General features: G+C 39.9%; 1 protein-coding gene and 1 pseudogene across 2 annotated transcripts in view; both read right to left on the bottom strand.

The window, feature by feature from the left end:
* Positions 1-23,289, bottom strand: part of Fhit (fragile histidine triad) — a 1,358,514-nt gene that overhangs the window by 613,263 nt on the left and 721,962 nt on the right. The window lies entirely within an intron of this gene.
* On the bottom strand, positions 16,570-17,309 carry LOC114638639 (annotated as a pseudogene).

Below are 23,289 nucleotides of genomic sequence, written 5' to 3' on the forward strand. Positions count from 1 at the left end.
CTCTCTCTCTCTCTCTCTCTCTCTCTCTCTCTCTCTCTCTCTCTCTCCCTCACTCTCTCTCTATCTCTGTGTGCATGCAGACACATACACACACAATCCTCCCTAGTGCACGTGTACCCACACAGGTTCTGAATGTTCATGGAGATAACTGAGGAAGCGAGAAGAACACAGCCTTGCAGTTGTTCCTCAGTTACTATCCATCTAGATAGGATCTCTAACTTGAAGAGGCTGCCTGGCCTCGCTCCACCTCCCCAACATTGCACTCCATGGCACGTGGATTCATTTTTGTTGGGGTTTTTCCCCATGAGTTCTGCAGAGTGGACTGCAGATTCTCATGCTTTCAAGGCATGTGCTGTATTGAAGTGTTACCCAGCCCTGTAGGTTCAGATTTCTATAGACCTAAATGAGTGGGTTTGTTTTAAAACTATTCAGTTAATACATTTTGTTTCACTTTTAAGCCCTTCCAAGGTAGCTACTTTTCAGATTCTGCTCTGCACAGTGGCTGAACTTGGCTCAATTGTTCTTTGCAAAATTCCACTGCCTCTTGCATTCCAGGAACGACCAAAAATCTGTTTAGACAGGCGCAGACAGCTCCAGCAGCTAACTGACCAAGATGCGAACTAGAAATAAACAATGATATTAAAAAAAAAAAAAAAACAGAAAAGCTGCCTCAGGGCAAGTCTGTGTCTGATTATACCTGTTACCAATCTAAGCTTGGATTTAGGTGTGTTACCTCTCAATTAACTTCATCCCCATCTACATAATGGAAGCAAAGCAAGTCTCCACCTCAAAGGGTTTGTGAACATGAAAGGAGGTGACAATTGGAAGCGTTTCCTTCAGGATAATAACCAGAAGCTGGAAAAAGCCCAGATGTTCCTCAGCAAAGGAATGGATACAGAAAATGTGGTACATTTACACAATGGAGTACTACTCAGCTATTAAAAACAATGACTTCATGAACTTTGCAGGCAAATGGATGGATCTAGAAAATATCCTGAGTGAGGTAACTTGGTCACAAAAGAACACACATAGTATGTACTCACTGATAAGTGAATATTAGGCAAAGAGCATGGAATACCCACAATACAACTCACAGACCACATGAAGTTCAATAGGAAGACCAAAGAGTAGATGCCTCAGTCTTACTTAGAAGGGGGAACAAAATAATCAAGGGAAGTAGAAGGTAGGAGGGACTTGGGAAGAAGAGAAGAGGGGGAAAGAAAAAGAGGGGAAGAATCAAGTATGTAAGGAGGTGGAGGAGCTGTACAGAGGGTCAGGAAATTGAATAGAGGTGTGTAGCAAAGGGGGATGGTGAACTGAGGGTAGCCACCAGAAAGTCCCAGATGCTAGGAAAACAAGAGCCTCCTGGGGCCCCGTGTGGGTGACATTAGCTGAAATACCCCACAAAGGAGAGGCAGAACCTGTTGAGACTATATCCATAGGTTAGGCTGCTCCCCTGCGGGGGTGACAGATGGGCCACCCACCCATCTCCAAAATTTTAACCAAGAATTGCTCCTGTCTAAAGGAAATACAGGAACAAAAAGTGGAACAGAGATTAAAGGAAAGGCCAACCAGAGACTGCCCCACCTGGGGATCCTTCCTACATACAGACACCAAACCCAGACATTATTGTGGATGCCAAAAAGTGCATGCCACCAGCAGCCTGATACAGCTGTCTCCTGAAAGGCTCTGCTAGATTCTGACCAATACAGATGCAGATGGTCACTCTCAGCCACCTATCAAACTAGCAAGAAGCTGACCCCAATGGAGGAATTAGGGGAAAAACTAAAGGAGCTGAAGGGGCCTTATCTGGCATCAGTGGGAGGGGAGGCCCTTGGTCCTGTGAAGGCTTGATGCATCATCCAGTGTAAAGGAATGCTAGGGTGGTGAGGTGGGAGTGGTTGGGTGGATGGGGAGCATCCTCATAGAAGCAGGATAAGGGGGGGATGAGATAGGGGGTTTGCAGAGGGGAACCTGGAAAAGGAATAACATTTGAAGTGTAAATAAATAAAACATTCAAAAAATAAATGAAAGAAAGAAAGGAAAGGAAGGAAAGAAGGGAAGAAGGAAGGAAGGAAGATGTTCATGGCAAGATAAGCCATTCTGTGAAGCAACTGTTCCATCTCAGCGCCAGATCACACTGGAACCCCAATCATGCTGCTGGGCTGATGGGGATTGTTACCATCTTTATTTGTAAAGTTGTTTGCTATATCACATCTTGGCATAGGGATGCTCATTTACTGCAATCATCTCTTCAATCTGACGTGAAGAGAAAGCACCAGAAAGCAGCTTCTATTACTCTAGTACATGCCACCAAATAATTAACATTCTGAAATGTTCCTCCAATTGAAAGCATATGAAACTGTTAGAGTGGATTCGTCATATAAAAATACAAAGTCAGAAACCCTAATATGCGTATATGTATATACATATATATATATATATATGTGCGTGCACATACAAAACACATACACATGCACACCAATATCATCAAGTTTGTCTTGTGTTGGCCTTCTACTGTTGAATATTAGGTCTACCCTTAAGAGCATAACCATGATTCTTAAAGTGTTGATTATGTAATAAAGGAACAAGACACATGGTAAACACCCATTTTACATGGGCTATGCCATCTATATGGGAGATATAATTGAAACAAATGATTATCTCTAAGTAGGGAATACTGAGAACAGCTGCCCTGTTTTAGTAGTGGTAGTGACCACACATTCAAGGTTTAAATAAAAGGTGATTAATAGAAAGAGAGGCTTTAGGACATGGCTAGTGTCAGAGAGGAAATTCATATGTGAAAGAATTTTAAGAAATTTACTTGAAAAAAAAAGGGGGAAATGCATCATTTGTCAAACTTCCTTATCAAATACAGTTCCAATGAAATACCATCAACCACTAGGTCGACTATATCCAAAAAGTGAATTGACTCTTGTAATCAGTCCGGTAATCCAGAAGACACCCAGAATATCATGTACACAAAGACATTGCCAATGAGCTGGATGGAGTATGGAAAGAACTGCCCAGACAAGGCCAGCAGACTCAGTTAACTCACATCTGATCAGATGCTGGATAATGTTGTCTCACAGGTGGAGTTGTACAACATAAAACACACAGCATGCTATTTAAATATTTATGAGCATAAATATTTTGAAGAGTCCCTCTGTCTTTTTCTTTTTCTTTTTCTCCCTTTTTTCTTTTTCTTTCTTTTTACTTAACTCAAGCTCCAAAAAGAACCGTCTAAATTTGCCTTAGCCCTTGTTAGACTGCAAAGAAATCCAGGACAAATAGGTGAATTGAGTGTTTAACACATCAAAAGGGATGCTGACCACCAGGCTCTCAGCATCCCAAATACCTGTTGTCTGGAGTCCTAGCTTCTCAATACTTTTTATCCCTACTCACTTACCTAAACCTTTCCAGCCTCTGAGCTTTGTTTCCCTTCCTCCAGCTCTTTCCTATTTAACTTCAGCCATTTTGGCTACATGGGTGAGGTGGCTCTCCTGGCTCTTGGTGCTCTCTTGATTCCCTTTGCTCTCTCCTCTTCCTCTTCCTCTTCCTCTTCCTCTTCCTCTTCCTCTTCTTCTTTCCTCCCCACCTCCTCTCTCACTCCTCTCTTATGATCCAATCTAAGCTGCCAAACATCTGTGCACTCTTACAGATGCTTCTGGCTGATTCTCCCTCATATTTACAGTAAAAGCCTCAACCATACCTAGATGTTGCCATGTCTTCATTTTTATTCAGTCCTGGGCACCAGAAGTGAAGGGGAAGCACCAGTTCTCACCAAAGCCCAAGAGCATGTATGTTCCACTCTCCTTATTGTTTCTCAAGACCACATAAGACTTGTTCTCACAATTGATGTTCACCTGGGACATGTCTGTCAGTTCTGTAAAGTCACACTTCAGGGAGCATCGTGTCCCTTCTTTAAAACAACACTTATTATGGTAGTACCTTTTTTAGTCTCTTGCCCTAAAGAGATCAGCATTTAAACAGACTTTCCTATAATTCACTGCATCTCAGCACTTAAGTTAATGGTGGCAGCAGCCTGCCCCACAAAACCTAAGCCCCTACTGGCTTGTTCCTTTGATTAGTCCAGATCAAGGTGGTAGCAGCTATTTGCAGGCAGATTAGAGGGATGCAGGTTTATACTGCTGTCAGTGCTGGAAGCTGCTGACAGTGGGTCCAAGTTCATCAGTGACAAAGCATTGAGGTTATTGTTAAAGCGGCTCTTAAGTACAGTCAGAAGTCCATATGAGTGGCAGGGTGTGATAGCCTTTTACACACTTCCAGCACAGCCCTCATCGGGCTTCTATTCACTTTCTGTGCACACTCTGTTAGCCACCATTGGGTGCCAGAATTCCCAACAGGGGTGGGCATCATTTGTTAACAGATTGACCTATTATGCACTTTTGGTTTTGGTAGAAAGACAGGGATATCATTTTTTTTGGATATTTATTTACATTTCAGATGTCATCCCATTTCCCCTCCCTAGAAACCCCTGTATCCCATCCCCCTCCTCATTTTACTTTTATACCATTTTAATTACATGTAATTATTAACGTCAGTTCTAGGTTGAGGAACTTGCAATAAGACAGGCATATTTTATTCTTCATCCTTCTTTAAAATAAAAGCAAAAAAGCAAACAAAAAACAAACAAAAATCAGTCAACAAACAAACAAAAAACTAGCACATGGAACTGGTGAATGGTTGGGTCAGGGAATAGGTGGTTTCCCAAAAGCTTTAAGGATTTGAGTATAGTATTTATGTTTCTGGGAATCATTGGAATGTGTCAAAATATAAAGGTGTAGATACATGCAAGTAAATAATTTAACAGAAGAGAGTGGCAGGTGATATTCTGTTAAAATCTTATGCTCAAAGTGAATTAATTGCAGAACTCTTTGACTGTGATTTTCCTCAACTCTAAAATGGGTCACAATTCTTATTAAAGAATCAGCTTTTAAACCATTCATTATTAGGCTGAAACCAGAGTATGCCAACCATATACTATGGATTAAAAAATTTATATATATTCCATGAGGTCTACCAAACAAAGCTCATTTTAAAGTTGTAAACAATTTTCCAACAAAACAGTCTTTTTCTTCTGACTTAATTATTTTGACTTAATATTAGGCTGCTGTGGATTAGGCTGAATTTAATGAATAAATTAGAATTAAATACTCCAATATTTAATAATTCATTTAATTCTAAGGCACCTTCAATTTCTAATAGCCTTCCTAGAATTACAAAAAGAAAAATAAATAAACAAAAGAAATAAGAAAACATATGTTGTCATTATAAACTGCATCCTAATTTCCAAAGTCTTTAAATGTATTGGAGTCCTATAGGGCAGAGGCATTTATGGCCTGTCATCGAAGAAAGTCACTAGTATAAGGCTGCAGTGTCAGCCAGACAAGAGTCCCACTATCAAGCCACAATCTACAGAATAAAACTCCATTAGAATATTTCAGAGTCAAATAATTAGAGATACCTGATCTGCACAGCCTTTTTCAGGGATGTCATGATATATATCCACACATTAAACAACCTGAACTTCTTCTACAGGTATGATATTCAACTTGCTTTTTATTGGAGGAGTAAACATATCAGAACATATCATGATCAACACAGAAATCTCCCCTAGTTAAGGAAACCATTGTCCAAATGTTATTCCTTGTCAGAAGATAAGGTTTGCAGGAAAGAAGAGTCCCCCCTCCTTGGACCAACCACTGACCCTGAGAATTATACGATGGCAGGCTAGCTGCTCTGACAGAGACTGAAGAGTCTCTTGTCCCTACCTCCCATCTCATGGTAAGAGTGTTGAGGATGTAGGTGCATGCTACCGTGTCCAGCTTCATGTGGGTTCTTGGGATCCAAACTCAGACCCTTCTTCTTGTGAGCACCATACTCCTTGAGGCAGACATCTCCTCAGCCAGAGAATCATAATTTTAAGGGAAACATTTTGTGATTACTTACTTGTTGCTTTTCTAAAACTAGACATATAAAAATCACAAAAAGATCTATGAATATTCAGGTAACTTTGTTAAGAGGAGAAATTATTGAGCCTTTAAAATTGACGTTAATTTGATAAATAGATTCTTTTTTTTTTTTTAGTTTTTAAAACCCAATGATAAGATTGAAAACCTAGTAAGAACTACTTATTCAGGCAAAACTTGGTAAAATAAATACATACAATAAACACAGAATACAGGCATCTTTAATTTTACATGTGGCCCAGAAAGACCCATTTCTCCCCAAACATGCATCATCCCATATGTGCTGTGATTCACAATCCCCAAAGCATTAAAGTTTAAATTCTGAATCAACTGACTTGCATTCATTGGAATTCTGATCCAATAGTTGCTCCAAAATAGATGCAGGCTGGAAGACAGTTTCCCCAAGTTAAAAGCCAGATGGCACTTATCAGCTAAATATTTTTCCTTTCTTGTTCAGAAGAAAATTCATGTTGGAAACACTGAAACACCTTATGTAAGAGAAGAATCTAAGGCTTCCTTAGTCATCAGTCCCAAACTTAGGGCTCTATTTAAGGGAAACACATTTTAACTTTGTTTAAAATGTCAAAAAGGTATATATATAAAACGACACTGTCAGAGGAATTAATTCTTTGAAAAACTTCCATTAACATTAAAAAAATAAAAACTTGCATTTTTTTTCCACTAAATTCTGCCCAATCTAATAATCTTTCTTCTTCTTGGTGAGAATTGAAATTTTTAAGCTAATTCTACTAGTACCAAAATGTCTGATTATTTTAACAAGTAGTCTATTATTAAATATATTATTCAATACTAAGTTTTATTTATAATTTTCCATTTGATATTTTCAAGTAGTGCAAAAAATTCATTTCTATTCTTAATCTAAGCATAATAAAAACTCAAGATATGCATATATTATGTGACATTCTCAAGATTACCTATTGTGATTTCTCTCCTGTCATGGACATAGAAACTCCATAGCACCCTATAGAGTTGTTACCTACTCTACCACTCAGCCAGATGACATTTAGTGACTAAGAAAGTGGCTAAGCTTGCTTTCTTCTCTCCACCATAGTGTCCCTGTTCTCACAGATGAAAGGTGCCTACTGCAGGGTAGCCTTCAGTATAAGGAGTTACAGTGGCTTCTCCTCTCCAGTGCATCACACATACTTAAGCTACCCACAATGTCAATGATGATCACATCCTATTCCCTCTCTCAAATGTTATCAGAAAATTAATGTAAGATACACATGAAACAAGTCCACTAAAGTGAGGCCTGAGGCACTCAGAGACTATACAAATGTATCCTTACTGAAGAAATGACATGGGGCTAGAGAGATGGCTCAGCCTTTAAAGGCTGGGCCCACTCCCAAAAGGTTAAGAAATAACCTTTAGAGATTTAACCTAGGAGCTGAGAGGTGAAGGAAAATAATGAAGAGAAGTGAAGAGATGGGTTGGGGGGGGTCAGTTGGCAGAGAAAATAGATCCATAGACTCCCCAGGGACAAAGACCTAGGAAAACTAGAGGACAAAGACTCAGCCCCTTAGCAGAAATAATAGAGGAGGATGGCAGGTACATTGGAATGGTGACTGGATTGAAGAGAAATGGACCTACTAGGAACTCAGGGAGGAGACCAGTAAGGATCAAACAGCTATCTACACATTCTCGAATACTGCTGTGGCAGCATCTACCCACCAGGAAAACCTCGATCTACTCAGAGTGCTATAGCAGTCCCAACATGGAGCCAAGCACAAACCAGCCCTGTTATGAATTGTTCCATGGGTTCCTGAATACATCACCACAGTATGCCAGGTAGTCCCAGCAGGCTGTGCTTCTCAGGCAGTAGCTCCCCAGGTGGGCTGCTCCTGGTTTTGTTGCTTGGCATATCTGAACACCTTGGGCTTTAGTGTGGAAAGGGAACTGTGAGAGAGGAAAGTTTAAAAATAAGGCTATTCTCTTCAAAACTTCCCATTTGTAGGTGGGAGAAATAGACAGATATATCACATAATACTGAATACCATGGGACGTTCTTTCATACTTAAGAGCATTTAGGTGTTATTTCATGTAAATGTTGAGAAGGAAAAAGACTTCTGTTGTGATCTCTTAGGAGTCAGGTTGCTGCTTTTTTTATTTCTTTAAATAATTTCAAGTAGAAAACACTCTTCTTTCCTTTCCTTTGTTTTATTTGCTGTTGTTGTTCATAAGAATTTAATCACATTTATGAAGACTTACTATGACAGGTCAACCACTGAGCTCTGAGGGAGCACAGAGCTCCGAAGACATAGTCCATCAGTCCAGGTGACCAGGTCTAGACCTCTGATTGCTTTGATGGTTAGTAAATGCACAGTGCTCCCTTCACCTTGAACCAGGCTTTCTGCTATTCCCACTCGGGAGAGAGCAGAGAGACTCTGAGGAAACCCACTGGTGATTTTTGAAGGAGCTTCAATTTCAGAATCTCAAATCACCACCACCTTATAAAACCACCTGTGCAGAAACATTTTCCCAGGAGTTGCTGGGGTGAGGTTGTGACTTTGACTCCCACAGAGACTGCACTGTGATCAGGACCTTGAATTGGGACTGTTCTTTTAAATTCTCTTGAATGTGAGCTGTTCTCCTGGGCATCAATATCCACATATATGAATTAGAGAGGATAAGATTACATAATTAACACAAAGCCCAGAAAATTGCTAGCAGTTACTTAAGTTTTTTGTTTTTTATTGTTGTTGTTGTTGTTTAATCCACTTTTACAAAATCCTCCCTCAGCTGCAAGAAGGGTTACTAAAAGGCCATTTTCTGGGAGGGCATACCATTGGCTCTTTATCTGCAAGAGCTTGGCAATGTCACTTGAGTAGTCTTGGAAGACAAAGAGACATGTTAACTAGCCCTGCCAGTCCTTTGGAAAGCACAGAGGTAAACAGAGGTAGAATGAATGACCTGCTTAGTGAGCACACCCAAGGCTGAAGTGAATTTACTAAAAGACTCTCATGTGTCTATTACGTAGGTATTACTCAGGAACAGAAAAAGCTCTTCCCTGGCCTCTGTGCATTCCTGCCACAGAGAAAAAGCCTCCAGGGTCAGGTGGCCACTGAGCATTCTATTATTGAATTATGAGCTAGAAAATCATATTCCAAATTATCAGATCAATTGGATATCAACAGATTATGTTCTTACTAACTTATTAATCTGATAGTACACCAAGATCACCAAGAATGTATCTTGCTGTTTCATCAAGTAAACAGATGTGTTCTTTGACCCATTTATCTCTTCCAACTCCAAACCCTCTCTTCAGTCTGTAAAGCATCTTACAAAGCTTTATGAAGACCAGGCCAGTCCTCACTGCCTCCAACTGTAAATGTTTTGCTTACTTGTAGGGAACATAACTATATTCAACATTCTTAAAGCTCTACTGACAGGACAGAAGAATAGCTTATGCGTCTAAAAGCCACCAATCCCAAAGACATCTCAGTGAGCTAAATTGAGAGAAATTTTAAAGAGAAGCAATTACCATAATCTCAGATTTCAAGAAAAATAAATGCCTCAAATACTGTTATTCATTTAATTTTTCTGACAACTGAACATTTATCTCTGTTCACATTATATAATAGAAATGCCTCTTATTCTGTAGTACTTTTAGGATTAATAAGTTATACTTCCTAGAGTTGATTCTTTTCTTTTAAAGAAAGGACCTCCACATAAAACCAGATACACTGAAACTAATAGAAGAGAAGGTGGGGAAAAGCCTCGAATACTTGGGCACAGGGGAAAAGTTCCTGAACAGAACTCCAATGGCATATGCTCTAAGATCGAGAATTGACAAATGGGACTTCATAAAATTGCAAAGTTTCTGTAAGGCAAAGGACACTGTCAATAGGACAAAACGACAACCAACAAATTGGGAAAAGATCTTTACCAATCCTTCATCTGATAGAGGGCTAATATCCAATATATACAAAGAACTCAAGAAATTAGACTCCAGACAACCAAATTACCCTATTAAAAAATGGGGTATAGAGCTTAACAAAGAATTTTCAACGGAAGAAACTCGAATGGCCGAGAAGCATCTAAAGAAATGTTCAGCATCCTTAGTCATCAGGGAAATGCAAATCAAAACAACCCTGAGATTCCATCTCACACCAGTCAGAATGGCTAAGATTAAAAACTCAGGTGATAGTAGATGCTGGCGAGGGTGTGGAGAAAGAGGAACACTCCTCCATTGTTGGTGGGACTGCAAGATGGTGCAACCACTTTGGAAATCAGTCTGGCGGTTCCTCAGAAAATTGGACATAGCATTACCCGAGGATCCAGCTATACCACTCCTAGGCATATACCCAGAAGATGCTCGAACATATAACAAGGACATATGCTCAACTATGTTCATAGCAGCCTTATTTATAATAGCCAGGAGCTGGAAAGAACCCAGATGTCCTTCAACTGAGGAATGGATTCAAAAAATGTGGTATATTTACACAATGGAGTATTACTCAGCTATTAAAAACAATGAATTCGAGAGGTTCCTAGGTAAATGGATGGAACTAGAAATTATCATCCTGAGTGAGGTAAGCCAATCACAAAAGAAGACACATGGTATTCACTCACTGATTATTGGATATTAGCCTAGAACCTTGAAATGCCAAGATGCAACTCACAGGCACATGAAGCCCATAAAGAAGGAAGACCAAGTGAGGGTGATTCGGTCCTTCTTAGAAGGAGCAACAAAATACTCAAGGGAGCAAATATGGAGACAAAGTGAGGGACAGAAACTGAAGGAGGGGCCGTCTCAAGACCACCCCACCTGAGTATCTATCCCATGTGCAATCACCAAAGGTAGATGCTGATGTGGAAGACAGGAAGTGCATGCTGATAAGAGCCTGATATGGATATCTCCTCAGAGGCCTTCAAGAGTCAGACATATTCAGAGGCAGATGCTCACAACTAGCCATTGAACTGATCATGGGGTTCTCAATAGAGGAGTTAGAGTGAAGACTGAAGGAGCTGAAAGGGTTTGTGGCACCATGAGGAGAGCAACAATACCAACCAACCACAGCTCCCAGGGTCTAAACCACCAGCCTGAGCACTTAGGGGGGGATCCAGGGCTTCAGCTGAATATGTAAAAGTGGAGGGCCCTGCTGGGCATAGGTGGAAGAAGAGAACCTTGACCTCATGAAGGCTGGATGCCCCAGGGGGTGGTAGTTTTGAGGGTGGGGGGGCGGGAGTGGTTTGTGGGAGGATGAGGTTAGCATCCCAGAGAAGAAGGAGGAGGGGCGAGGGGAGGGGGGGTTGTGAGGGGGTGGTGGGGGATGGGGTAAGGGGACAACATAGGAAATGTAAATAAATCATCCAATAAAAAAAAAAAAGAAAAAAAAAGAAAAGAAAAGAAAGAAAAAAAGAGTTTGAAAAAATACAAAAATTATTCCACTAATTACAAACCAAAGTGAGGTACAGGAAAGGTACCTCAAAGGAGTTGGATGAAATAGGCACATGTACTTCAAAGTGGTACTTCTCTCTGCTCCCAGGTGTTGCTCTAAAGATGTGCACCAACGCTAAGACATCCATCTGCACCTAGGTACCTGGTTTCCTCGATAATACTCAATTCAAATCAAACAGTAATTAAAGCTCTTAATTTGTATGAGCACTGTTCCAAGATTAACTAAAGGGCTTAGGGGAGCTAAAGGAGGGGCAATCAATTAGGAACCTATTAAAATATTCAGAAAAGGAGGAGGGAGCTCAGAGTGAATGCACATCACAGGATCCTGAACTTGGGATATGGAAGTGAACACAACAGAGAAAAGTGAGAAGGGTTGCAGGAAGAAAATGAATAGAGGCTGGCTGGGCAGAAAAAAGGAGAGTGGAGAAAATCCTGTGTTATTCAAAGCCGGTGACAAGGAAAAGACCATCAACTGATGGAAGAATTGGTGGCTCTGCAGGTTTGATGGGAAGGGGTTTCTTTGGATACTGCTGCATTTCATATGAACACCTCACCTCACCTAGAATTGTAGATAACACTGGGAGACATATCAGAGATGGAGACATGATTCTGGGAGACAATTTTCACCACCTTATACTCAAAATTGGGAAAAAAAAAGATATCTCCATAAATTCAGACACATTTTTCTTCCTAACAGCGGCAGTGACAGAATCAGGACAGTGACTGCGTCTGTTCACCCAGCAATCAAGGGAGATGAAGTAGATGAGGCAGACAGAGGGCAAAGAGGGGCAACACAGACGGAACCCACACCAAAGGTTCAATTTTCTTCTGGCATAGTGAGCTGAAAAAGTTTCCCTTGTTAAGTTTATTTTTTCCATCTTAAGAAACACATATTCACATTATAATAATTTGAGAGATTCAGGATTAATGAAAAAAACTGAGCCCTGGAATCTTAAGTCAACTGAATAGAATGACAGAATGGATGAAGCCTCCAGTCTTCTGTCACAGTCATACAGAATAAAAAGACCAGTTTGGCGATGCCTCTGTTTTATGGCCAAATTAATGACCAGATGAGAAGAACTCCAGAAATTCCATAATTTTCATATTTCAATTTTTTCTTGTATGAAAAAAATCATATGAGTAAATCATTAACTATATTCTCAAAAACAGAAAAACTAAGACACAGGAGGCTCAAACTCACCTGCCCTTCACTCCTAATAGAATAAAAAATCTATCTTTCAAAGAACACCATTTCAGTAGCACATACAACTGACTAGTATAGTGAGCTAGGCTGAATAATCTGTCATTGGTGACTAACTTTTGAGAACTTAGCTCATGAAGGGGAAAAAAGAGGCAACTCACACTCCGTTGATATACACAGGTCTTGGGAAAAATGAAAGTCTAAACATATTGTCAACAACAGTTACAGCATCCACCGAGTAATCACTTGCCATACAGTGGGCCAGAGACTCTGAACCCACTGTCTACAATTCTTACAGCACCTATATTCAGTGAAAACTGTGGAGATGTGAACTGAAAGGTTGGAGGAGATACAGAACTCAATTACTTAAATATTTTTCTTCTTGAATGACATAATTCCTACTGCAGGTCTAAAAACAATCTTTTCCTTATTAATAAATATTTATAAGCAACAAATAACTATTAAGTTTGAAGGAAGGAAGGATCCAATAAAACGAAGATGAATTTAATGCTTTGATTATTCCTATAAAATTCAAGTTTCATCTTTACCAGAAGAACTACACTAACCACACAAGCCAAGGCAAACTGAAGGTATCATTTTCTATTAGGTACTCCATGCAGACACAGAGGACCTGCAGAAGCTATATCCCAGAATATTTAAGAAAAATTCGAAGGGGAACATTACTACAGCGGTGGTCACTAAAATGAAGGCTTCATGGATATGCTCAGTTGCTTAATCTGCTCAGACTTCATGTTCTTTCATTGGAAATCAAAATGTGAAGGCAATGATACCTATCTCAAACTCTGTGCTGAGCATTTTATAGCAAAAGACACAGTGGTAATATACATATGCCTTTAATTCCAGCACTTGGCAGGCAGAGGCAGGAAGATTTCTGTGAGTTTGAGGCCAAACTGGTCTACAGAGCATGGTCCAGGACAGCAAGAGCTATGCAGAGAAATTCTGGCTCAAAATAGCAAAAGAGAAAGGAAGGAAGGAAGGGAGGGAGGGAGGGAGGGAGGGAGGGAGGGAGGGAAGGAAAGATGAAAAATGAAGAAAAAGAAAGCAAGAGAGGGATGGATGAAAGAAGGGAGACATACAAAGAATCTAGCAGAGCTATCACCATCACCACTACCTTCAGTATTAACCATGATTTCAAAGACTTAATGCTATCAGCTACAGGCAATCAGAGACTATGAAATCAGCCAAAGAAGTCTCCAACTTCCGTGTTTCTTATTTATAAGAAGCTCTACTTTCTCAAAGTATGTAATATATCCTAAGGCAATTGTTACAGGATAACAAATATAAATAAAACACTCCTTTTATAGGAGACAGGAAAATAGAGCTAAGATCTCCATATGACTAAGGAAAGAATCGACAACATAGGAAATTCTGATTATGCTAGCATGAAGGTGCTTCAAACACAAAGCTGGGCACCAGTTCCAAACTTCAAGGGAAGAAATGCAAATGACAGATACCTATAAATCAGTATTAAGAGAGATATTATTTGAAGTGAAGATTGTAAAAGGGGGAAAGAGAATATTGCCATCTGGGAACAGCTATAACTTTGAGATTTATACATGTCTCCAAGGTCAAACGAAAAAAAATTTTCTTTTCTGGTGAGAAACAGATAAGACTAGCAAGAATTGGAATGAAAATGTGGGATGAGCAAGTAGCCTGATTCACCCTGAGATCAGCTAATTTTAGGAAGGGTGTCTAGAGAAAGGCTATTCTGCACTCAGGTGGTTTTGGCGAAGGTTTTAGAGGAAGAGACAGAAGATCAAAAAAGTTCGTGAAATTTAAGTCTGGGCAGAAAGTTGGTCAGTGGGTACAAAATAGTCCATGCAGTTATTTACAATGTATAAAATAGGAATGTGGAAGGTCTGCTTCTGAGCTTTAAAAGTATAGAAACAGAGTATTGTGTCTCATCTAAGTCATGGAGAAGAGTGACTCTTGACCAGTCATTCTCAGAACAAAAATGTTCTCTCTCTCTCTCTCTCTCTCTCTCTCTCTCTCTCTCTCTCTCTCTCTCTCCTCTCTCTCTCTCTCTTCTGTCTGTCTCTCTCTACTCTCTTTCTCTCTTCTTCCCTCCCTTCCTTCCTGTCTTTCTTCTTTTCCCTCCTTCTTTTTCTCCCCACCTCTATTCCCACACAAAGTCTTATTAAGAAGTCAAGGCTAGCCTTACGCTCACATCTTCCTGCCTCAGCCTCTGAGTACTAAGCCCAACAGAGATATCTGAACCTACAGCCTTTTACCAAAATCACTGGGCTCAGGTTAACATTACTATAGAAAGAAGGCTGTGACTGAGAGACAAAAAAAAAAAAAAAAAAGGAACAGGTCTCTAATATAATACTGGTCCCAAAAATGTTCCCCAAACACACACACACACAAAAATTCAGATTTCTTCTAGCCATTGTTGGAACATAGTACATAGTCAATGAAAAATGGCCACAAACAGACTACAGATCTGATCTCACTTGAGTAGTAGGAATTTTATCCCAGAGAAATTACATTAAAAGTAGTTCATTGTAACTGAAGGAATATTTTACCAAAATGGAGACACCTTGTTCAAACCCCATTGCTTAAAGTCCATTCCATTATGGCCAAACCCACCATTCTCTTTGTTATGTTTTCAATAAACTTGCCTGTCTTTGTTAGGGTTAATATTGCTGTGATGAAACACCACAACCAAAAGCAAATTGGAGAAGAAAGAATTTATTTGACTTACAGTTTATCAGTGGAGGAAGTCAAGACAGGAACTCAAGGAGGACAGGAACCTAGAGGCAGAAGGTGATGCAGAGACCAGGGATGAATGCTGCTTACTGGCTTCCTTGTCATAGCTTCCCCAGCTTGCTTTCTTACAGAACTCTGTACCATAGTCCCGGGGTAGCCCTACCTAAAATGCACGGGGCTGTGATCCAGGTCCTCCATCAATTAATAATTAAGAGAATTTCCTATAAGCTTGTCTACAGCCCTATTATGAAGGCATTTTTTAAACTGAGGCTCCCTCTCAGGTGACTTTGGTTTGTTTCAAGTTGACATAGAACTATTCAGTACACTTGCCCTTTCTTTCTATAATGGTAATGGGTGAATTCTTTCAGCAACCAGTCTCTACCAAAATGTCTCTATCACTATCATCAGATAGTATAAATTAAGTTTATTTGTTATTTATTTATTTGTTTGTAATTTCTAAGTAAATATACATCAGATTTATATTACATAGTTAAATATGCTGTGGCAGTTTCAATAAAAGTAGCCCCTTTAGGCTCAAATATTTGAGTGCTTAGTCATCAGGGAGTGGCACTACTTGAGAAGGATATGCCCTTATTGGTGTAGGTATGGTCTTAAAAGAGGAAGTGTGTCACTAGGGGTAGCTTTGAGGTTTCAAAAGCCAGGCCCAGTGGCTTTCTCCCCTTTCTGCTGTCAAGGGAGTCAGATGTAGAACTCTCAGCTACTTCTCCATCATCAGTTCTGCCTGTATGCCACCACGCTTTCCACCTCAATAATAACAGACTAAACAATGATTCTGTAAACAAGCCACAATTACATACTTTCTTTTATAAGAGTTGTATGGTTGCTGTCTTGCTCCTCTCTTGCTCTCTTGCTTTATCATGCTCTTGTTCTTCCCTTCCCTTCTTTCTTCCCATTCCCTTCCCCCTCCCTCTCCAAGTGCTCATGGCTGGCTTCTTCTCCTCTACTTCTCTACTCTGCCTCTGTCTGTCTCTGTCTCTCTGTCTCTGTCTCTCTGTCTCTGTCTCTCTCTCTGTCTCTCTCTCTCTCTCTCTCTCTCTCTCTCTGAAACCTTTAAATGTCTTCCTTTAAGTTGCCTTGATCACAGTTTGTCAAAGTTAATAAAAAGTAACTAATACAGAAGGCATTCAAAAAGTTGGTTAGAGAAAAAACAATTCCAACATTTGAAGATTTTAAAACACATTTCATATTGTTTACAGGTCTAATCACTTATTCATGATTCTTAAAGACATATTTTTACTGGAAGCAGATTCAGAAGTAGAAGCTCTCAGAACGACAGTCCACTGTCTTTTGGCATTCTGTTTCTGGTGTTCCTTCATTGTGTTAAGCCAAAATTTAGCATATTCTGCAGCCTCCTCCTGGTTTTTCTTAGTGAATTGTTTGTTCAGAGCCATTTATCAGCATTTGAGATGGAAGACCCATGGAGTAAGGAGATGCTGAATATTGGATTCTTTGGTCCTGGGCTTCTCACCTTCTTAGTTTAAGTACTTTCCAATGTGTTGGTAGACATCATCTTCTTTAGAGAGATTTAAATGTTTTCAGACTCTGCTAGCTGTTTTGGACCCCAATAGCTAAAGCACAATAGTATCTGTCAGTCCAAGAATCTTTCTCTTCTTTGTTTACAGCAACAAAATCAAGAATACTCAGATTGAGATCTACAATGCATCCATGAACAGACATGTGCTTTCTTCCTTCAATTCTCCTTGCTTTAAAACAAGAACGTCCCTTGCTCAGCAGCAGACACATCCTACCTTAGATGAAAACACCTTGCCTCATGGGAAAAACCTTGTTTGTAATTCCCACCACTGATCAGGACCACATCTCCCACCAACGATTCGCCTAGAGCATCAGGAGGTATTTCTGTAGCCATGTGCTTCTCATAGAAAGTAGAAAATTTGTGATCACCAGACACTTCAATGAGTTTCCGACTGTTGGTAGCTGAGAAGGAAATAGTTTAGTCTTGACACAGCAGACCACCTAGCATCTGCCACAACAAAGTGCTTATGGTTGTTCTTTGATTGTTCATTTGGGTTTGTTTTTGTTGTTTGTTGGGTGGGTATTTTGTTTTTGTTTTTGTTTTTGTTTGGCTCTTTGAATGCACTTTCATTGGTCAGAATTTTTGTTTTGCTTTCCTTTTGATGCATCATCTTAGAAATATTTTTATATCTATTCTCAAACACCACAAAAACATAAAATTGGCTAGCTGTACAAACTGGAGGTTCATCAGAGAATAAGGTAATGGTTTAGTGTTTTCTTCACTGTCTACTGCTTTTCTTTGAAGAGGAGTACTTGGGGGAAATCTCAGGTTTTAAATTTGTCACTGGATTTCTGATTGTAATTAGCTTTCCAATAAATGTTCTTTACCATGAATAATAATATCCTCTGCATACTGAATGCAAACGATCCTTCCCAGCATCACACTAGCCATAGCATGTAGTAATTGCTATAGATTTCCATACAGTCCACTGGACTTACTGATAACAAATTTCAAATAAATTTTTGCATTTTTAGACCTAAACTACTGGAAATTGTATATGATTAATTTTCTAGCTGAGCTATCTCACTCTAAGTAGTGTAGATACATGTAGTTCGTCTGCATGGAATGCCTCAGGAATCAAGTAGACGGTGTGTACATTCTTATCTTGGAAGGCAGGAAACTCACAATTTGATTTAATGATCCATCCAGAACCTAAACTGGCCTAACAAGATTAGAGAGCAACGTTCTCCTACCACATTTATGCTGCGTGAAAGGTGAATTCTTTTGGTGGGGTTTGGGTTCTGCTTTCCCACCCTAGGAAGCAGACCATGGAGAGCTATCAAACCATGGTGATGTTGTGTTGAGTGATAGGCAGTTGACTGGTCTTCATGGTAGAAATATTAACAGTAGCAAAAATACTAACAAGGAATCAATAAGGACAGCTAGAGCAACAGTAGAAGCTTCAGCACAGGCACACTGACAGCCCACGATCTGCTTAGCACTGGGTAGGGTACTTGCTTCACTATCCAATCTTTCCAACAAGCAAGTCTCAGGGTGCCCACATATACACGAAAAGATGAGACAGAGTTACTAAGAGTGGGAACCAGGAAATGACCCCCCTGAAAGTCAGACTGCCAAGGTCTTTCCAATTAAATGGCCATGTTCTGTGTTGACCAGTATGTTAGAGACTAATCCTAGAGAATAGACACTCAAGGATAAGAGAGGGTAGCAAATGACAGTCTGTCTTGTGTACTTAAGACAGGTTAGGTTTTGATATGACTCTATCATCTTCAAACTAGTGGCTCCTGCAGCAAAGAAAGTGTCCTGTGAAACAGAACAACATGTTTAGTCTGGCCAAAATTATTGGAAGACCAAGGAGGAAGATGTTGGTGGTGTTAGTCATGATGATTATGATGGTGATGGTGATGATGATGATGATGGTGGCGGTGGCGGTGGTAGTGGTGGTGATGATGCTTGCTACAACCACAGAAATGAAAATGTATATTAAAACTGTCTCTTTTTAAGAGCTAGGTATTACATTATGATAATATATAATTACGTATTATATATTGTATCACACGCCTCTTCAGTTGTGTTGTAATTTCTTTTTACAAGGAGCACTGCCTTTTGGGGGGGGTATGGGTAAAGGAAGAAAATATGTGAAACAACGGAGTATGTTGAAGGTGTATAGTAACTATTCATAACAGATACTGAAAACTCCCAATGACACAGAGGGCATCTCACCACACCGCATATCAAATCGCAGCCACACGCGAAGGAGTATGCTACTGAAGAACAAAGCAATATAACTATTGCTTGGAGAGTTACAGATGGGACCCAGTAAAAGGCACTGTATTAATTATATTGTTTTCCATGGAACTTTCCTAAGGTAGCCCAGGACAGCAAGGCTGTAGAACATTCACAATGAAACTGTCAAAGAGGACTAGACTTGAGGGACCTTTGGGAAAAAAGAGATTTGAAAATAATGTACTGCCTGCCCGTGGTTCAGACATGCCTGTCTCTGCAAGTATGACCACATTATTGATTCTCCAAGGAAGAAAGGAAATATGACTTTGTCCCTTAACTGACATCAAAGTTACAGCACAATGCAGCACTGCATAAAAGCACTTGCAAATAGTTTTTATTCTCAGTATCTCTAGGATCCTCGGAGAAGATCATCACACCCAGTGCTTTAAGATGTGGGCAATGTCTGCCAAAATAAACAAATAAACAAAAAACGAAGTCCAAAAGTGAGGCCAGCTAGGAAAGAGAAGATGGGTAAATATTTAAAATGCACAAATTCTCAGAACCGAAGATCTTGAAACTCTTTGCAAACCCAGGGATCCATAGATCAAGACAGACTAATTCCAAAGAAGAGCTTCATATGGCTGGTTATTTGTCTAAGGTTTTCTTGTTCATTATGATCCAGCAGAGGATAGGACATTTCTGGGCACTGATTATCAAACAGGCTCCTCACAACACCTGTCTTTATAAACTAATGTATGCTGTCAAGGCTTAATAGAAACTGGAAAAGGCACGATTTCTCAAGCGTGGTAGAAGGTATGCAAATATTTGCAAAGTACTTAACATGAGAGAGTACATGAATGGGGGATCACAGCTGGTATTTCCAGGAAGAAGTTTTATTTTTAATTAAAAGATGGAAAAGATCAAGCCAAGTTAGATGGAATTTGTTTATTTTTCATACACAAAAGACCTTAATCCAATCATAAGGTAGTTGGTCGCAGGGAGTCAGAGCTCTACTGACACTGAACATACACTGTACCGTGTAGACAACCATAATGTCTTGGATAAGACCCCATAGCTGCCTAACACTGAACATCTATCAGGCAGGTTAGAACCCATCAGCAAATTTAGGTATCTCGAGAGGGGCTTGACAGGTTAGGCAAAGAAAGCTCAGTGGAGGAGGATTTGCTCTTCCACTGACAACTACAAATCTATAGGTTAGAAAGGGGCAAGTTCTGATGGCTCCTCCATTAATTATTTAAAGGAATATTTCAGATGATAGTAAATCGACAATTTCACATATAATCTCCCCATTTGGCTTCTAAGATGTGCTTGCGATAAACAAAACACAAAATGCTTCCCGTATCTCAAAAGAAATATTGTGCATTTTTTAGCCTTCGAGGGAGCAGCCTCTTACCAATGAATCTGGATCCACACACATATTTTGAGTCAACTTGCAGATGGGAACCTTCTCTCATATAGAGCACACACTCTACTATTAGTCATCGGTGAGTTTATCAAGGCAAGTCAATCTTGATGTACCCATTACTCTGAAAAACTAACGAGCTGTGTAATTCACGGTAAGCCTTGCTTTAGCTATGCGTATCTTCTTCCTCATTGTATAGTATTTGGAAGTAGCTTGTAGACATTGCATAATTTCATCTTAAATTTTTCAGTCCTCTCCCTCTCCAAATAAAAGAGTTAAACAATTAAGACTCTAGAAAAACCTAAAAAGCTAAATTAACAATATGACAATACAAAACACCCTTTAAAAAGTAAAAATTAGCAATGATAACAATCAACAATATTAATTGGAAGTATATAAATTTCTACTTGAACTATAAATTTAAATCAAATCCCTAATAATTTTGTTTTCTTTCTGTTTTGTTTCTGAAACAGGGTCTCTCAACAAGATATTCACAAATTTATGACCTTGCGCTTCTGCTCCTCTTGCCACTACATCCCAGTGTTGAGATTACAAACCAGTATCATGACATTCAGTTCAAATAGCACTGGGAATCACACCAGGGCTTCTTACATACTAGTACTCAACCAGCTGAGCTACACTCCCAGTTCCTGCGTGTATCCATTTAAGTTGAAAAAAAAAGTCTCTATACAAAATTCATATAAATGTGCTTTAATTAAAACCATTGTCCTGTTGCTTTCTCCAATAGAATCAGCATAAAGTACAATCACAGATTTTCAGTAGTGTAAAGTTGTTCAGTTACTGCTTTACACAGTCACATGATTTCCAAAGATAACCCAGTCTCAAACCAGCTGGCTCCTGTAGCCACATGTATGATGTGTAGAACAAATACAGGATAATACCTGCTAAGGAGGGCCCAGGCCAAATCCTCAGTTCATACCTTTTGGTTTCATCTTATTAAACCTTCCTAACAAGACCTGAAAACAATTTGGTGGCTTGGCCAGAGTTACCCAGCTAAGAGAGAGAGAGAGAAAAAGAGAGAGAGGGAGGGAGGGAGGGAGGGAGGGAGGGAGGGAGGAAGGAAGAGAGAGATGCTAGCCAGGGTGGCAAAGCCAGTGAGCCATATTCTCTCACTGCCTGCCCTAGCACGTAAGAATACAAGTTTGAGACTGCCCTTAAGGGAGGCATAAGTAGGGAGGACATAGCAAACCGGTCTCAGAGCTATTTAAGGTAGAACCAGCAACTTACTCTGGATGGCTCCTGCAATTCCACCATTCTTCGTTTTTACATTTAATTACTGCTGAGAGTCAGAAACACTAGCTGAGAAAATAGTTTTCTAAGTAGGGGATCCACTAATGAAAGCAACACTTGAGAGAACACTATGTTAGGTTCCACTTGAAAGCACCTGGCTGGCTCACCGCTGATGTCACCTTCTCTTAAGATCCTCTGAAGAAAACACAGATCTTATGTGTAGCAATTAATAGAGTTATGAGTACTTCCATAGGCTGAAAGTAATCTGTCTTGAGCTTCCCTCTCAATTACCCTGTGCTTGTGGCTTCCCGTGGTGCTTGGCACTCTGAGGCTTGCCAACATAGAGGAAGGAGCCTATCTTCGACTCCTAACACTTCATCATCAAATTTTACAGTATAAAGTAGTAAGCGCTGGAGGCCAAATAGCTCACAACTCAGAGATGATGAAGTCTTTAATGCCAAGCTGCTTGCACAGCAGTCTTTGCTCCTAATTCAGCCTCCTCGTTTTCTGCTGTCTCAAAGACATAAGCAGGTAACAAAGTTCAAGTTCATTATCCAGAAAATCCACTTTGCCATCCAAAGCAAATAGATTTTGGATGAACATCCTAAATACCAGCAAAAAAAACTGCCAAGTATTAAAGGATCCCTTTTTGAAGTGTTTGCAAGACTGTCTGAGAAGCCAACATTCTGTGACTCTTATGCATAATAGTCTAAGGATGATGAGGCTTGAACAGGAAACTTGCCCAGAGGGCCAGAGATACTTCAATGATGAAGTTGAGTGCTACCCCAGTTAGGGTCAGACTTGTGCCCTAACAGCTATAATAAGCCAGGCTCAGCCACCAGTAATAAGACAATTAAAAGACCCAAATTAATAGTGAAAAGCAGAAAAGTTCATCGTTTGTGTCCTAGCATGCAGGTAAGATGGAACTAAGTGTAACTAAACAGGCAGATCAAGATGTGGCCTGCAGTCACCACAATCTCAACAAGTCTTTCTGCAATGTCAGTCTCACCAGGAGTGTGACCTAACAAGCTCTAAGGCATTCTGCAGGAGACAAGCTTCTCCATAGTCTGTTCCAGAGCCTCAGCCTTTCCTTCTCCCAGCATGAGATTCCATGAAAAATTATAATTTCTTGGGATTGACTGTTCTAGGGGTGTGAGGTAGGAGTAGACAAGAGTCTCAAGACCATGATGTTTTCCTTCCTGTCAGGCAGACTAGTTACATAAGCAGAAAGTTTCTTTGCCTGACATATGAACCTTTCTGAGGTGATCAGGAAACTAGACCAACTGGACAACTGCTGAATTCCTGTGATAAAGCTGAGAGGTATTTAAGATGTATGGTCCATCCCACATGTTTACTGAATCCCTGTGCCCCTGATGTCTTTATAGCAGACAGCCAGATATTGTAGCACTGCTATATGTCTGGCTTATGGTTGTTGAAATTGTTTTACCCTTGTAAAACATTATCTTAGAGTTTCTATTGCTGTGAAGGGACACCACGGCCAAGGCAACTTTTACAAAGGAAATCATT

This window comes from Grammomys surdaster, unplaced genomic scaffold (genome assembly GCF_004785775.1).
Source record: "Grammomys surdaster isolate TR1022 unplaced genomic scaffold, NIH_TR_1.0 125614, whole genome shotgun sequence".
Taxonomy (NCBI): Eukaryota; Metazoa; Chordata; class Mammalia; order Rodentia; family Muridae; genus Grammomys; species Grammomys surdaster.